Raw genomic sequence first — 18959 nt, forward strand, 5'->3', positions numbered from 1 at the left:
CTCAATAAGTGGAAAACATTATCAGGAATTCTAAAATATTCTTTAGGGAAAACAACATGTTTCTTATTTATTTCTTCTTGGATATTTACTTATTTATCATTTTGAGTGTTTATCTTGAATGTTTTATATTTTTTATTTTTATTATTCCCTTATTTTCTTAATTTTTAAAATCTGTACTTTTTAATTTATCGTCAATGTTTTATTTCTTTATCTTGAATATTTATTTGTGTATTTTTCCTCTTGAATTTTAACACATCTGTTCTCATATAGGTGGTGGAAATACAGATTTCTTTTATAAAAAGAAAAAGACTCACATGTCATTAAGGATGCAGAATTACTTGGTTCTGCCATGTAATAAAATTTCATTTTGATTTAAAATCTACCATTTTGGAGTTTGGAGATGATGGGATAGGGCCAGGTTAAAGGTTACCTTTCCTTTAGCTAGGAGAAATAACTGGCATCAATAAAATTTCAGGGCACCATATCAACGATTCAAGAAGAAAAAAAAAAAACCCTGTTTTCAAATACTAAAAGGAGCAATCTCTTAGTAGAACCAATGATATGCTAATTATAAATAATTTATCCATTCATTAGATAGCCTAAGGACATGAAAGTAATAAGACTGCATTCCATTAAACATTCTATAAAATTTAAATCTTTCACTTATTTAGACAGGTCTTCCTCCCAATTATCCCAAATTAGTGCAATTCTAGTCCTAGTTATATATATTACATTGTCCTGTGGAACATTATATACACAGCAAGTCACATCTGACAAAAGCTTAATTAGGTGATCAATTTTTCTTGACTAGAGCTTAAGAAGAGCTCAAGTATCCTTCAGAAATAATTCTTCATGATAATAGACTTCACTTGGAATTATTCTTCAAGCAACTTTGCAAGTGTGTTTGGGGCCGGGGAAGGTGGCTCATGCCTGTAATCCCAGCACTTTAGGAGGCCAGGTGGGAGGATCGCTTGAGCCCAGGAGTTCAAGACCAGCCTAGGCAACAGAGCAAGACCCCAACTCTACCAAAAAATAAGTGAGTTTGAAATGACAGTTTGTGATCAAGATTCAAATTTTCACCCATTGTACTTCTTTCAATTTGGATTCCTTTTTTGAGTATTGAGACTACCATCATTAGAGAAGCATTCAGAAGATTAAGAAGTATCATACACCAAACCTGTGCTTCCACCTTCTCATATACCAACCTGTGCTTTCACTAGGAACAAACCCCCAAAGGAGACATCCCATCAGCACTGACTTCATTCGAAGGTTACAGCATGGGGAGAAAAAGAAACTTCAACTTCCTCATTACTCTAGATCCTTCTACTTGGCAAAGTGATAAACCTAGAAAAATCCAAATGTTTGATATTCCTACTTTTGCACTCAGATTATAGAGCACTACATATAAAAATCACTGCGTCATACAAATTAAGGCCACCACAAATTCATGGTATCCAGTCTCAGCAGGCCTGCCTAAGACTCTCTAAGGGAGGTCTACGCATGTACCTTCTGATGCCAGCACAGCTATCTTAACTCTGGTATCTTGCCCATGACCTCCTCTAACTCTTGCAGCCAACTTCCTGCTTCAAGGTGGAGACAGGCACCACCAGGCATGGAATTCCTCAACATTCTGGCCCTGACACCCTTGAGAGCCTATCTCTATCCACTGCCTGCCTATCAGTTTCTTCCTCTAGGCCCTACAATCCATTTTCCACCCTGAGACAGGGCAATCTCTCTCTCTCATGCAAATCCCAACATGTCACTCCCCTACTTCAAGTCTGTCTGGGACTCATTAAGCTCAGAATAACCTGACAGCTCCTCAGCTTGAAATATAAGGTCCTCCTGGGTCCCAGCCTCTCCTCTCTCTCGCCTTGTCTCTATCATCTGCTGGCCTCTAGAAGGAGAGCACTGCCTGGGAGACTCCTCCTGTCTCCAGCCTCTCTTGTCCTTTCCTGCTGGGCTGCCTGCCCCTCCAAGGGCAGACAGGGGCTCCTGTGCCTCCTCAGAAGTCCTTTCCCATCTCCTAGTCTCTGTGGGATCCAGCGCCCCTTCCTCAGGCCCCCATCATCACCCTCATCCCACTGTCACGCAGTGGTTTCCTGTGTATCTCCAGCCAACTGTGTGGGCCTTCGAGGCAAACATGGATCCTGACTCTCTAATAAAACAAGCACACATGTCAAGGCCCTGACACGAACAGGCAACGCTGGTTTGCTGAAGGTGTGAGGAAGCAGTGAGGATCTGAAGGAAGGAGCTGAGAGGCTCCCTGTCCTGGACAGGCAATTCCAAATCAGTGGCTACCAAACCTAACTGTACATCAGAATCACCTCAAGAGCTTTTAAAACATAAAGTTCTGGGCCCCATCCCAAGCTACAAATACTTGGGGAATGAGGCCAAGATGTGTATCTGCTTAACAAGCTCCCCAGATGATTCTGCAGAAGGAACCAACTCAATGCTCCTCCACAGATGGTGTCTAGGAACCACAGTCTACAGAGTGTTCCTACCTTCCGGAGGGTACATCTAGAATACAAGACAGAGTCAACTCAATGCTGCCCCTGCTGAATGCAGCCTGACAACTCCATGCCACACCCCTCACAGCCCCGGGTAAGGACTCATCCGACACCTCACTTTCTGCAGCTCACCCCCAAGGATATTCTAAGCTCTTCACTACATTTTAAGCAACTTGGGAAGGGCCCATATGGTTACATCCCACAGCACTACCTCATAACACACACTGCAAACAGGGATAAAACTTGAAGAATTACAAGTTGACTTTGCCTGTATTTAAATATTTCCCTCACTTGGAAAAAAAAAAAATAAGAAAACAGTATTCAAATAAAAGCACAGTAAACTAGAAGCAGTTTTGTTGATCAGCTCTGCCTTTGTCTTCCATGTTGGTTACTAATCAGGTGACAGCGGCCTTCTAAGAAAGACTCCAGCCGATCCTGTTTCTCTGTGCAGCAGACCACACAGAGATTACTCCAGCTTTCTTCTAACTTCTCAGAGAAGACAGATCATGCACAGCACGGAGCTATGAGTATACTTCGTAACATACATGACTAAGAACACACATCCATTAGGATGGCTACTATCAAGGAAAAAAAAAAACAGAAAATAACAAGTGTTGTCAGGGATGTGGAGAAATTAGAACCTTTGTACACTGTTGGTGGGTATGCAAAATGGTGCAACCACTGTGAAAAATGGTTTGGTGGTTCCTCAAACTAACTTAAACAGAATTACCACGTGAGCCAGCAATGCTGCTTCTGGGTATGTACATAAAGGAACTGAAGGCAGGGACTTGCCAGTTCTTTGCACACCTGTGTGCACAGCAGCATTCTTCACAAGAGCAAAAGAGTGGGAACTCAAATGTCCATCAACAGATGAATGAATAAACAAAACATGGTACATGTGGGCAATGGAATACAATTCTGCTTTAACAAGAAGATTCTAACACACGCTACAACATGGATGAACCTTGGTGATATGCTAAGTGAAATAAACCAGTCACAAAAGGACAGATATTTTATGATTCTACTTAGATGAGGTGGGGTAATCAATTTCACAGAGACAGACAGTAGAATGGTAGTTGCAGGGGATCGGGGTAGGGAGGACTGGGAGTTAGTGTGTAATAGGTACACAGTTTCAGTTCTGCAAGATGAAAACAGTTCCCAGGATACACCCTGATGTTGGCCTCACAATAATGTGAACGTACTTAATACCACTGCGTTCACTAATGTGAACGTACTTAATACCACTGAAGTTAAGTTGGTAACTTTTGTGCCGGGTGTGGTGGCTCACACCTGTAATCCCAGCACTTTGGGAGGCCGAGGTGGGTGGATCACAAGGTCAGGAGTTCAAGATCAGCCTGGCCAACATAGTGAAACCCCGCCTCTACTAAAAATACAAAAATTAGCCAGTCATGGTGGCAGGCACCTGTCATCCCAGCTACTCGGAGGCTGAGGCAGAGAATTGCTTGAACCCGAGAGGTGGAGGCTGCAGTGAGCCGAGATCATGCCACTGCACTCTAGCCTGGGCGACAGAGAGAGACTTTGTCTCAAAAAAAAAAAAAAAAAGATGGTATGTGTTTTTTTACCACAATTTGAAAAAGTAAGTTTAAAAAAATGCATGACTAAAAATGAATCTAAACAGTTAAAATAATATTTGCACCTTAGGAACAAACCGTTCATCTTCTCAAAGCACCAGGGAATAGCGAATTTGTGGAAAGTCATCTAGCTCAGATCAATGCAATTTCTGTACATTTAATGTGCTGTATATCATTAACCCTTTGCTTTAAAGAGGTAGTTTACTAGTCAGATCTCTCCCAGCATATCATTAGAAGGAGGAAGACAATAAGAAGTAGACATGCAGATAATTAAGAAATTCTTATCTTAGGAAACTGAATACAAGTGAATTTGACCTTTTTCATATTATGAGTTTATCTTTTGGTATCTTGATTCTAAATTTAAAAATACAGAGAAACTATAAATCATATTTTTAGTTAAAAGCTTACAACTTTGTGTTACATTTCTTCAGTATAGTATACACAGAATTTAAGTGTTAGCTAGTTAGCTAGCCATGAAACAGGGGTAAGTGTTAATAAAAGATATAATTTTTAACTATTATATACTGTTTAAAAGTAATTTTGGTCTTTTAAAAATATGTACCGTAAGTCATAAAGCTTTGTGGCTGCTCTTAAATGTTCTAAAGATCTGGGGTTTCCTTTATCTGTATTATTTTAAATCTTATACATTCCAAGGATTATGTAGGTGCTAGATTTTGAAAGTCCTCCTACTAACAGAACTGAACGAAGCTTATGTTTTCATATTACCCACATTCACTGTGTTGCCATGGGTTACCGAACCCATCCTCCTGGACCACTGAAATGCTGGAGGAAATTGTTAACAGATTTTCTCAGAGTGACCCTCCTACAGGGAGTCACAAGGACGCCTTTTTTTGTTTTCCCCAAAATTGAAGATTTTTTAATATACATCTAATGTATTCTAAACCAGTTCACTGATTCTTATCAAAGATACAGTTGGTTCACCCAAATTTTAACCATCTATCCTTTTTAATCATATTCAACATTTCTAGTTTATTAATTTGTTTCTTGATTACCTTGAACTGAATTGTATCTTACACCATGCAAACCCATGGAACTTCCTCTTTGCCCCCAGTTCCGTCACTTTAAATTATTGTGCCAGGTACTGTCAAATTGTTCCATTATTTGGATCCTAGCCTACTGCTATCCTCAGAATAATGTTCAGTCAAACTCTTACAACAACAGATGGCAGAAATTAGACTGTGCTAAACCAAATGCTTCTTCAGCAATTTTTCATAACTAAAAAAGTCAAGAAAAATACAAGAGAAAATGAGTGAGCAAAAGAAAATGATTTGCAAATGAATGAAATTATGTTTATGTTTGAGACTTCTTTTCATTTGAAGTTTCAAATTTTGTTGTGAGGTACCTTTGCACTAAATGAGTTACGACCTAGGAGTTGTTCGATCCCAACTATCTCATCTTCTCCAAGACTCAGGGATGTTCACTGCATGATTGACAGCTCATGATAACACTAAGCCAATTAAGATGACTAAGGAGCTCACGAGCGCATTACAATGGCATTTGAAACCCACTATAAGGTGCTAAAAAGAGGAAGAGGAAGAAATAGCAGCAGGGAAACACTCAGCAAATGCCCCAGCCCGCCCCTTGCCAGATCTTAGGAGGCTTTATTGTTCTTTGGGTAAGGCAAGATAATTCTCAGAAGAAACTCGGCTGGCTGAGAAGAGATTATTTTTAAATAACATACACAAATATTTAGGGTTAGACTTGTTAGAATATGCAAGGAGCCCTAAAATCTGCTCTCTCATTATGCACAGGCTTCTACAGTGGGGTCCACTTAGAGGAAGTGCAAAATGAACCACTGGGGGGAATGAAATAATATTAAATACTTTATTTAAAAATAAGTAGGCTGGGTGTGGTGACTCACACCTGTAATCCCAGCACTTTGGGAGACCAAGGCAGGCAGATCACTTGAGGTCAGGAGTTCAAGACCAGCCTGGCCAACATGGTGAAACTCCGTCTCTACTAAAAATACAAAAATTAGCCGGGTGTGGTGGCGGGCACCTTTAATCCCAGCTATTCAGGAGGCTGAGGCAGGAGAATTGCTTGAACCCAGGAGGTGGAGGTTGCAGTGAGCCGAGATGGCGCCACTGCACTCCAGCCTGCGTGACAGAGCAAGACCCTGTCTCAAACTAAAAATAAAAATAAATAAAAATAAGAAGTTATTTTACTAACATTGAACACGATTAAAAGTATACATATGAGAGTATGTGTGTGTGTGTGTGTGTGAGAAATCTGTTTTCTCAGATTTTTTACATTTGTGTTGCTAAAATAGTAATCGGTGGCATCCTTGCAGGAATGCTGTGAGGACTAAATAAGGTAACACACAGGTACCAACGTACCAAGTACATGCTCAATAAACAATGGTTTCTGCCCAGGTCCAGTGGCTCATGTCTATAATCTGAGCACGTTGGGAGGCCAAGGCAGGAGGACTCCTTGACCCCAGGAGTTTGAAACCAGCCTGGGTAACATGGCAAGACCCAGTCTACAAAAAATTTAAAAATAGCCAGGTATGGTGGTACACAACTGTAGTCCCAGCTACCTGGGAGGCCGAGGTGGGAGGATTGCTTGATCCCAGGAGGTAGAGGTTGCAGTGAGCTACGATAGTACCACTGCACTCCAGCCTGGGTGACAAAGTGAGACCATCTTAAAAAACAATCCCAACAACAACAATGATTTCCTTTGTTAGGGGAAAGGGAATTGAGGGTATAGAGGCTCCTTTTTCATACTGACATTTCAGGAGCACACCAGAACTCCACTATCTTTGAGGAAGCATGCTGTCAGACTGTGCTTATGTCCCAGGCCTGAGCCACTGCCGAGCTTCACACACACCTCCCGGGGGGCCTGACTCCACGACCGCAGAACCTTAAACCCCACCTCTAACAGGCCCACAGCACCAATCCCAGCCCGAGCACACTCCACCACGCTGCCTTGCAGAGGAAGCCTTGCACGCATATGGCTGCATCTCACAATGGAAACCTCCATTTCTGGCCCTTAGGCCAGGATGGTACACTACTATTTACTATGCCTCTGGCATCCCAAACAAACATTCTGTGTAATTCTCCAAGTGCTTAAATCACCCACATCAAGCAGGGTACACCATATGGAAAAACAAGATCTGCATGCTCCAGAAGCTATGCTTTGACTAAAGAAAGCCAATACTTGTGGAATGTTAAGTAGAAGAGGCTTTCCAAGTTCAATTAGTTGGGCATAACCAGAGAAAACAAGTTACTTAGTACCGTTTCCGTTCTTTAGTTATTTTTCCCTTGATTTGAAGGAAGGGAAAGGATGTGTTGCAAATGAATAAGTAACATGGAAACTCAGGGCTACATGCAGCAAAAGTGGACAGCTTTGAGCTCCCAGATCCTGGCTGGTGCAGAGGTTCACAGGAGGTGGGTGCAGAGGGAAAACCCACTCCGCTCCTCCAGCTCAGGCTGTCATCCCGGAGCCCCGGGCCTGGCTGCCAAACCATCTGCTTGTAGCAGATGAAAAATTCACACATGTGAAAAGTGGACCTCCAATTCTAGCACCCTCCTTTTATTTCCTATGCAACCCAGAGGCCATGCTGACCTGAGATTCCACTGGGCCCATCACTACTTTTATAAACTCACCAAAGGAGGAACATGCACTTGGTTGGCAGGAGAGAGCCTACTGGCTTTACTTTCAAAATTGGCCTTGAAACATGTCCCTTCATTTCACAGCTTTCCTGTCTCAGTTGTGCTCTGTGAGACTGGTTTTTATCGCATATGCAAACACATCAACACGCAGCTGAACTCGCAGCTCAGAACGGGAGTTTTCTCCTTTACCTTCAACTGAAAAGTCTAAATAAGAATCTCAGAGTAAGCTATGTCTGATTATATGGGACACAATTTCCCTGATTTTAAGTAGAGCCAAGTTCTCTTAGAGTTATATTCCACGGGAACATTGACTGCCGACTGCGCGGTGATTCTCTGCCATTTTCCCTTAGTTGGAAGTTCAAGGACAAATGAGCCCACTTAGATAAATGAATAATTCTGTAGATTTCCTTAGCAGAGCACATACCAAAATCAGTAAGAAACGGAATATTTGATTTCTGATAAATGAGTACCAAATATTAGGCGAAGAATCCCATTTAAAGCTGCTTTTAACTCTGCGCGGCACTACACAAGTTGCCCGCTAGTTCTCTTCTTCTGCATCCTCAGGTGTAAAACACTTAGAAACCAGTCAATCCTGTATAGTTATGTTCCAAAAGAAATAATCATATAGTAGCAAAGATGTACTAGGTTCTTATGGTGCGTCAGGCACTATGTTAATTATTTTGATTGCATTTGCACATTTAATCCACATAACAACTATAAATTAGATACTATTTTATCCTCATCTTAAAGATAAGAAAACAGAGGATAGACTGATAACATAGATTGTTAGGATTCCACAGCCAGCAAGTGGGTGCCAGCACCAGTGTACGAATGTCTGATTTCAAAGCCCTAAATCACAGTGCTGCCTTACTGAATAAAGGCATTTGATGAACACAGACAGAAGCCACTCTCACAAATAAGGAAAAATCCACTTGACACTATTGCCATCTTCACTGTTCTGCTCTTTGGGACTTGTTCACTCTCTGGCTAAACAGTCTTTTTAAAAGCACTGTTAAAAAGTTATCCACATCTGCCCATTGTCTGCATTATAAACCGCCAGTTTGCAAATATGGGGAAAATATGTCCAAATACTTCTTTCAGTTATTTGAAAACTAATGGAAATGAAAATCTCAATGAGTTCACTAGGTTAACAGAATGCCCCGTTCTAATCACAAGCTCTAGCACGTAATCTAAATGGAAGTTTTCTCTTAGACGTTTGGTGAGTTCAGAAGACGTTGTTTTATAATTTCACCAAAGATCCATGCCGGAATTCTTAAAAATCCTATGACCGAAGCTCATATCTCTACAACCCGGTGGTTATAGCTAAACTACCCCAGTTTCCTTTAGTTTGCTCCTCTGGGCCCCTGTGAGTGGGTCAAGATTACTGATCCACCACAATCACCCCGGTGGCTTCTTCGCATCAACCCCTGGGGCACCAAGCATGCATATGGTTAGAGAAAGACGCGAAATATAGAGTCCACTGAAGCCACTGGGAATGCCAGCAAGACCATGTGTCGCCGTATCTATACATTTAAACTGCTGTGTACCTGCTACCCATCTGGCACTCGCTAGACACTGGGAGCACAAAACCAAGTCAGACCCAAGCCACGGCCTGAAAGCGTTTCCAGTCTAGATGGAGGGTGAGGCAAGAAAATGGCAGATGTATCGGTTATTCAGAGGTGTGTGCAAGAAGTGCTGCCGGAGCACGGAGAAGGAGCAGCTCAGTCACACCCCATCAGGTTTCCTCAAGGAACTAAGTTCTAAACACTAGGAGGAAGCAAATAGGAAGTAGAGGGAAGAGGGTGTTATTGGAAAGGGGAAAACAAAAGGGCTCTGGAAAGGTCACCATAGGAAGACGACATGGTTGCAAAGTAAAACTCAACTGTACTTTTTTGTGTAGCTTATGTGCAAGCCACTCTTTATATCAATATTTTGAAGTGACAACGATTGAGATCCCGTTGTGATTCTATATAGGTGTCTGATGCAATTCTCAGTTTTATACTGCAGAAACCAATGCTGGCTCTTTTAATATTAGGTTGGTGGAAAAGTCATTGCAGTTTTGGCCATTACTTTTAATGGCAAAATCAGTCATAGGGATATCATGCTTCCATTGTACCAAGCTTAGTTCTAAGTGCTTTACACGTATTAATTCACCCAAAGCCCAATGAGTAGGTACCATTATTATTCCCATGTTGCAGGTAAGGAAGCTGAGGTCCTCAGAAAATCAGTAGTTTCTCCAAGTTTACCTGGCTAGTGATGGTAACATTGAACTATGAAGCCAAGCCACGTGGTCCACATCTCTGCTCTAAATCACCAGCTACACAGCCTCTCAGGAAAGAGAACACAGTAAAATACACTGAGTAACTTAAGGATCCCAGGGAGAGCTGGAGACCCAGGCTTGAAGCATGCAGCCAGAGCCGCTTCAATAAGGACACCTCTGCAGCCACCACCAAGCACGAACCTGCAGCTGGCACCGCTAGCAAGGTCCCATGGGGCACCGCCTGCCGGCTGCCACCTCTGGCCTCCGAATGCCATCATGCTACACCACCACATCCAGGGACTCTGTCTCACAGTCCCCATCATCTTACCTTACTAGCACCAGATTAGAAGTCATAAGAAGGGAATATCCAATGGGTGAAACCCAGGTCTCTGGCCCCTGCCCTCCACGTAAGGAAGGCCAGGAAAGTAACTACACAGCAATTTCAGCATCTTCACAGAGAATGCGGGCGCTGCCTTCCACCAAGGCTCAGGTGGCGGACTAGTGTCGTGCGGCTGCTGGAACTAGCACCGCACAGTGGGCGGATTAAAGCAACAGAAATATGTGCCCTCCCAGCTCTGATGCTAGAAGCGGAAACCCCAGGTGTCAGTAGGATTGTTTCCTTCCCGGACCCTGAGGGTGAAGCAATCCCATGCCTCTCTCCCAGCCTCTGGTGGTGGCTGGCGGTCCCGGGCCTTCCCTCATTTGTAGACACATCACTCCCACCTCTGCCGCTCTCGTCACATGGTATTCTCCCTGTGTCTGTGTCTCTTTTCTTCTTCTTACAAGAACACCAGTCATATGGATTTAGGGCTCACCTATTCCAGTACTGCTGCATCTTAACTCGGTTACAGCCACAGTGACCTGATTTCCAAATAAGGGCACATTCACAGGTACCAGGGGTTAGGACTTGAACATATCTTTTGGGCAGACACATTTGACGTGTAACAATGGGGAGTGACACAGACACTGAAAAGAGGTTCAGATACTGGGCAGCCAAAAAGAAAAAAAAAAGGACAAATACCCCATGCACCTCAGTCACTATGGCGGCCTTCAATTTCTCTAATAACGAGACAATTTCAAAGCAAAAGTTGGATATGCCAAAAAGCAATAAATGGCATATTAGCTCTCTTAGGGGAACCGACCAGACAGGAATCTGTAGGGGTGAGAAGGCAGTGTTAATTGCAGAGGATGGCTCCTCCCTCTGAAACTACGGCCATCAGACGGATAAGGCCAGGCAATAGTCCTGCTACCCCTACTGCCCACAGGCATCTGCCAAATCTCTCTCTTTTATCTTCAAAAAGAGAAAACTTGGCCTGGAGGGGCCATCACGGATTAAAGTAGAAAGATAAATGGAGACTTTGACTGTGTGTATGAGTTACCTAAGCCATAATTTTTCAGCGGGATATGTATATGACAGATGTTTGAAATATACATTATTTACATAGCTGGCCTAGTCTTTTGTGCTGCTACTTGCAGAGTTCTCTTTTCAGATCTGACTATAGATATCAAAAACATATCCCTTCTATCAACAATGCAGTGGCTTCTGAATAAATGAGAACACTAATAAAACAAATCCAAGAATTCAAGGGCACTTTACTTTTAGGAATAGGAAAGCAGACAATCTCCAAGCAATCCTAGCCTCGAGTTTCCAGGCTTCAGAAACCCAAGGAGAACTCTGAGTTAACAGAATCCAACTGAACCTCCTTCTGCTGGAAATAAAAATCGGTCATCTGCTCCCCTCCAAGAAGGGGAACAGAAAGCACAGACAGCCAAGCTATTCTCATGTTCACAACGAACACTGCCGCACACATGACCTCCAACCTATATGCCTTTATTGTTCACCTGTATACCTGAAAGCCCTCTGTGGTTGGAGTATCAAACCACTAGCCCAAAATGGAACTCATTCTCCACTCACTGTCTGCAGGTTCCTGGTCGTTTACTGTATTCTTCCAACAACAACAAAATCTGTTGCACCTTTTTTATTTTTATTTTTATTTTTGAGACAGGGTCTCCTTCTGTCACCCAGGCTGGAGTGTAGTGGCACAATCTCGGCTCACTGTGGCCTCAACCTCCCCAGGCTCAGGTGATCCTCCCGCTCAGCCTCTCGAGTAGCTGGGACTACAGGCACATGCCATCAAGTGTGGCTAATTTTTGTATCTTTTGTAGACGGGGTTTCGCCATGTTCACCTTTATTTTTCTTTCACCTCTTAAACCCAACCACGTACAAAGAACAGCCAGTTCCTTTGTTCTCCCAGATTCTCCCTTTCCTCTTCGTAACCCTTTCCACCTTCTGCCATCCCTCCTCCCTTGGCCTACTCAGGTTTTCCACTATATGGTGTGAGTACCACTCGGGCACATGGGTTCATTTCGGGTAGTATCTAGTTGAATATTTTTTACTGAAATAATTAAACGTCCATTTTAATAGGGATTAGGAAAAAATATAATTATCAAGGGAAACCCATAATTTCATAGGAAATGCAAAATTTTATCTTTAATTCACTTAAATACAAAAGTAGATCAAGTTAAAGAGAAGTATTAAATAGGTAGCAATGTAGGTGGTATGCAGACATATTTTTAACATCTTGAGGGTGGTGTGCTAATAATGCCTAGCAGTGCTGGGACACACAGTTTTTTTGTTTGTTTGTTTTGCTTCCCCCACCCCACTGACAAAGTCTTGCTCTGTCACCCAGGCTGGAGTACAGTGATGCGATCTCGGCTTACTGCAACCTCCACCTCCAGGGTTCAAGGGATTATCCTGCCTCAGCCTCCCGAGTAGCTGGGATTACAGGCGCACACCACCACCACACCCAGCTAATTTTTGTATTCTTAGTACAGACGGGGTTTCACTGTGTTAGCCAGGCTGGTCTCGAACTCATGACCCTATGATCCGCCTGCCTTGGCCTCCCAAAGTGCTGGGATTATAGGCGCGCGTGAACCACTGCGCCTGGCCCAGGACACACTGTTCTGTGGTCGTTGGCTTACTGCTTGATCACCACATCAACCCCCAAACACCTCCCCTCTGGTCTCCCCGGCTGCAAACATTCAAAACATGCATCTACCCAGGAAGCCACTATCTGACACCTCTTTAAAAAGGTTCCTTTCGTCATTTCTCTCCCCAAATCACAAATGTGTTACCTACCCCACAAACTCTGAATCCACCCAAATTTCAAGATCCCACACATTATTTCTAGTAACATCCCAGAGTTACAGTAAGACAAATTTCACACATCCATTTTCATTTCCAGCTTCATGCCTTAGTTTGTATTGCTTCCTCAACCTCCCCCAAATCCTTCTCCTTCTCCATCTCTTCAAATCAACCCACTTCTTCAAGACCCAAGTAAGTCCTCCCTCCAGGCAGCCTTTTCTAAGCAACGTCCTTCTGTTCTCGGAACTCCAGTTCCACTTGTAGCAACCACATCAACCAACTCAACTTGACTCTTGATTGTATCCTATTATTTAGTACTTTCTAATCATCCACTCATAGCTTGCTGGTCCTGGTTCTACCAATCACAATGGAAGATCTTTTCAAAAGTAGGATCTTAGAATACATACTTGTAACTTCTGCAGTTACAAGAAGGTGACTCATATTAGGACTTCAAGACTTCATTCAACTTTCTAAGAAGTCATATTTTAGTCACTCATCCCATACACATTTTCTGTGTGCCTGATACATGCCAAGCTCTGTGGTTGCTGGCAAAATAGAGATGTGAATAAGGCAGGTACTATCAGTGAGGATTTCACCACCCAGACTGGAGACGCACATGGATTGTAAACTCGTGGTGTGGCACAATGTGACCGTGTTGCTGTAACACAAGTACAAAACAAACATCATGGGAGCAATTCACTCTGGAAAGGATCTGAGAGACGATGCAAGAGAAGGGGGCATAGGAGCTGGTTCTGGAAGGCTAAAGAGGATTCTATCAGAACTGTAAGGATGGAGGACGCCTTCTGGGCAAAGTCACATAAACTACAACAGGTACACAAGGTGACAGGCACTGCCGCAGGTAAAGAGTTCCCAGAGCCCAGAGCGCAGGGTGAGATGAACAGGGGGGAAAGAGAAGAAGAGGTGGAAAAAGTGAGGGAGGTTATACTGTGATGTGCCCTGGTCTACGATTTCATCCACAGGCGTGATGGATGGGAACACTGGGAAGGGAAGCAACACGAGCAATTTTGCTTTAGGAGAGATTTTAAAATAACAAAACCAAAACAAAACCATCAAAGCCCTCGGGGGACATCAGGAGGATGGAAGGAACTGGAAGAGAGGTATGTTTGGAAGATAGTATAATAGAACAGAAAAAGAGTTCAGCAAGAGAGATGGAAGAGGAAGAGACAGGTTTTAGAAATATTTAAGTGGAAGAACAAATAGAATTTTCTGATTGACTGGTTGTGCATTATGATGTTAAAAAAGACCAGCCCTTTCCTACTTCAGGAAAAGTTTACTCCCTACTTAAAAAATCACCCATGTCCTTTCTTTCTTGTGTTACTGTGGATAAGGTCAATTTGGAGTAGACTGTATCTATACTCTCACCAACTAGAAGAACCTCTACTTTATACCTTATAGATTAGGCATCACACACTATAACTGATTTACAAAAGCATGTCCTAAATTCAAAAGTTAGCACAGTACCCACTGGCAAGGGTCCAAGCAGATTGTGCTTTTAGTTATAACCTGCATTCAGCCTAAGCAATCGTGTACCAAAGAGTATACCATTGTCTGAATTGTCCTAAGTCTCCGGGGGGTAGGGAATTTAAGGCCAGAATTGCTCTGGAGGTGCAGAAGTGCTAAGGTTTTTATACAATATACTCATATTCCTTTCTTTCAAATAAAAACATTGGAAAGAATGTAAAAGATATTGAAATACCAAGAGAGGTGACCTTTTGTAAGCCCACTCACGTTCTCCTGGGAAATAAAGAATAAAGTCATTCACCACCAAGTGTAATATTCCTCACTTCCACTCGCCTGATGAAAGGAGTCAACATAGGTAGTTTCAAATTAAAACACAGTTGGAGCGACTAGGCTGAAAATGGATCTCCGCAAAGAGGGAAAGGGACGTGACGGGATGCTGTTTATTAAAACTTGCATATGATTACAACTTACCAGGTCTTAATTTACTTCCTCCTCCCTCATTACTCTGGTCACCAGGGCGAGTCCTAAAATGCATACATTTCATGTAACATTTCAGGATGATGGGAAATAGGATTGTACGGCAAAATGAGCACTATTCCCACATGCGGGAGGCACCTGACTCCAAAAAGTGGAAGAGGGCCGAGCTTTTGTGTAACGATTCATGTGTAAGTGCTCAGAAGTCTTGCACTTGCTCATTACAGAGCCACTGCGGAGCCGAATTCTGTAATGGCAGCACGGAAGTGGAGGACTCCTACAGATGGAGGGAGGGGATGGAGGGAGGTCATATTACTCGCCAGGGACACAGCTGGTTTGTGGCAGGCCCAGATTAGAACCTCCAGTGTCCATCCTCCACTCCCAGAAAACCCTCATGTCTCTTAAAATAACAGAACATAAGGAACTGGAACACACAGTCAAATGTGCCCCAGAATTAGTTTCTATAAACCAAAAACTAATAAACTAATGAAGGTGATGAGCTGGCCATTCTTCCCCAGCAGACAGAACTGCTTTCCAATTTCTTGCAATGTCAGTTTAGGGCTTTTGTTTTGTCTTTCTTTTCAAAGCCTTTAAAATCACAGTATTCAAAACGCACACTTTACTCCTTAAAGATGTTATCAAAACGATAAGCATCAGACTAAAATGGGTCAGGACTTCACTTTCTCATTCATAAACAAAGCTTTTAAGGATCGTGTGCTGTAGAACCTGTATAGTGAAAAAATTACTTTCCATGCTTGATCAATAAGAATGTCCCCCAAAGCTTTGATGGTATTATATATGGAATATAAAGAGGTGCCCATCCCCAGGGCTGGGGGAAGGGGTAGTGAAGGAAACGAAAAGTTAGCAGCATCATTCTTGTGAAGAGATTACAGTTCACATAATTCTAACAGAGAAAGCTCTAACAACTTCATCAACCACAGGTTTGGGGCCTTGAAAATCATTTCACAGAGACAAATGAGCATGTTTTCATATATAAAGTACTAAGTGTTCGTCATACAGATTTGCTCCTCTGTGAGGAGTTTCACTTTTATCTCTAGTTCATGAATATCGTAACTTCTAGTTTTAGAAAACGCACAAGAATCATCCCACATCCATTTGGTCCAACCCCTTTTCTTCTTAAGATAATGCCATGCACTTTTTATTATTCATCTTGATTTGAACAAAAGACAAGATCTTCCCCTTTCTGCCCAGAAACCACCACTGGGAAATTAATATTCAAGATGAACAATGAAGTCATCTCATGGCCTGTGAACTTACTGGTTGCTAGGAAGCTCATGAATTCTTAGGATTTCTTCAGATTTGGTAGCATGAGTTGGGAGCTTAAACAGTCCCATAAGGCATAGTCTTCGAGACTTAAAGTTTCAGAATTCCCTAACTGTCCTTTTGCAAGACCTCTCTAGTTTATAGGTGCCCGCTCTAACCTCTTGAGCTTAAGTGTAGTTTTTCCTGAAGGTATTGGAAAGGCCAAGGCTAAATGTCAAGCCTATTGCTATAAATCACATTTCACACTGGTAATTACTTATTCGTGGAGCAAAGACTGTTTGAAATGGTGCTGTCTCATTAGAAAGCTATTACAGAAGCCTACAATTTTGCTTGAAGCACCTACTGCGTGATATGGGACGCTAGACCAAAAGGAAAATTATTAATATCTATTTCTTGAAATTCCCAAGGCTCTCTCATGTCCTGAAGCTTAAAACTAAGTGATTGTTTCCCACAATTTTCAGGAATATTTGTTGAGGGAGGGGGTCTAAAAATAGTCTCTTAACTGAAGTTATTTTAAGTCATTTAGTACATTTCTGAAAGGCTTATCTTGTCCTTAGAACCCAAGTAATTTCCCCACAACAAAAACCTTTTTACTAAAAATCAAGTATGAGGATACCAGTAGTAATTAAACCAAATGGCTGGACAAACAGAAAGTAGAAATATGAAAGGCCTCATGTGTTTCTAAGAGGTTTCATTTTCTATTCAGTATTTTATGTGACAAAGGTTCCGTTTGTATCCAAAGTCACTAACTTGATAAAAGTGGATCTCCTTTACATTTCCTAAAAGGACGAGAATGTCTTATAAATCATTTCCAAGTGTTTCAATATATCATCTATTTCTATCAACACCCACATTTTGAAAGGAGCCATATTTGTAAAGGAAATACATGAAGATACACATCCTTCCCAACCCAACCCCCAAAAGAGTTGCACATGAGAAAGACTCCACCTCCTCTCCCAGTGTTCATTGTAGGTGTTTGTCTTCATGTTTACTATTTCCTCCCATAGCAGCAACACCTGCTTCTTATTCCATGTATCAACTAATATTTAAAATAAAGAATAAACGACAAGCCTCCCTCCCTGGGCAAGAACCATATTATATCCAACCGTACAACCCCATGAGAATCCAGCAAGGCACTGTGCTCTTCGGGGGCACTCTAGAAAAACGCTGAATGAATGATGGAACTTTTCTTCCATCTTTTGGTCTTCAGATTTCTCAGCAGTAACCTAACATTGAATCTGAACAGAAAACTGCCAACCTGAAACAGGTTATCCTTCATTATCACCATAGGACCATCTTACCATTTGCGGATCAAGAAATGAAATAAGGGAATCAAATACAATTAAAAGCTTCTTCCTCAAGCCCTCAAAAATGCCTCACAGCACCTGCAATAGCAGACAAGTTCTTTTGCAAAGAATGAAAATGTGATAATGAGGTAATGCCAAGATAGATTAAAAAAAAAGAAAAAAAAAAACTGGCTCCCTGGAAATGTGCCTGAATCATGAAACACAGTGTTGCAGGTTTGTTGAAGAAATGATGGCCACCAGCCCTCCTATAGCTTCACACTTGGTGTCAGGACAGGTTCCTTAGGAGGCATAAGGGGAACTGTGAAGTGTGGAATGAAGACATTCAAACCCTAAGTACATGAAACCCAGGATTATCTGAACACTCAGGGCAGACATGGGTTTATGTACATACGTGTTTTGAGGTTAGGTTTGGATTTAGGTGTGTTTCAAAATTTACTGCCACAAGTCTGAGGAATATAGCAACCACAGCAGCGACTGAAATGACTGAAGCAGAAACTGTAGTTGTCACTTTCTTTACGAATTTGGCTTTTCACGAAAGGGAAAATCAAGGAGCTTTATTGCCAAAATAGTACAACATCCTTATGTCGCCTGATTTTGCAATAAAAAAGATGGTTCTTTTATTTAGGCTTTACGTTCGTGGAAATGCGGTCACAAGGCATTTTTGAAGCATGAGATGCTGACCCCAGTTAAAAAGGACTTGCTGTTTTAGGAGAAAGAGAGTAAAGCTAGACTCTAAGTACCAACCACAAGCTTAAAATGATCTTCCCAGTTAAGACAGGGCTCAGAGTGATTTGGTACAGTATGCGGTTTGAAAGAAAATCTCGGTTCTTCCATTACAGTGTGCTCAGAAGAAAATCAAAATTTTTCTCTGAATGAAAAATAAATAAAAACCGATGCCTTACACATCATTACATACAAGTGGTTAACGAGAAGTAAGGAGAAGGCAACGGAAGCTTTCCAGGCTTTTCCTCCTTCAGCACTTCCCTCAAGAATTTCATCCCTGGGTTCCCAAATCAAACCAAAGCCATTCCGTTGTATTTCCAAAAAAAGAACTGGCTCCTTCAGGAAGGCTTTTCACAGCACTGCATTTTAAGCGGAAATCTTTTCTGAAGCCTCCCTTTTCCATTTACCGTTTTGTTTGTCCTTCCTGTCTGACACGCAAATACATGATACAGCCTCCATTCTTTCCATACAGCCTAATTCAAAGCAATGTATGTTAAATCCACACAGAATCATGTGAGCATTCAATCCGCATCCACACCATTACCCCCACAGA

At 42.1% G+C, this 18959-nt stretch overlaps 1 protein-coding gene across 4 annotated transcripts in view; it reads right to left on the minus strand.

Annotated features, from left to right (window-relative positions):
- The window catches only part of LOC105466588 (storkhead box 2), a 117877-nt gene that overhangs the window by 97567 nt on the left and 1351 nt on the right, over positions 1–18959 (minus strand). The window lies entirely within an intron of this gene.

Source organism: Macaca nemestrina, chromosome 3, assembly GCF_043159975.1.
Source record: "Macaca nemestrina isolate mMacNem1 chromosome 3, mMacNem.hap1, whole genome shotgun sequence".
In the NCBI taxonomy this organism is placed as follows: domain Eukaryota; kingdom Metazoa; phylum Chordata; class Mammalia; order Primates; family Cercopithecidae; genus Macaca; species Macaca nemestrina.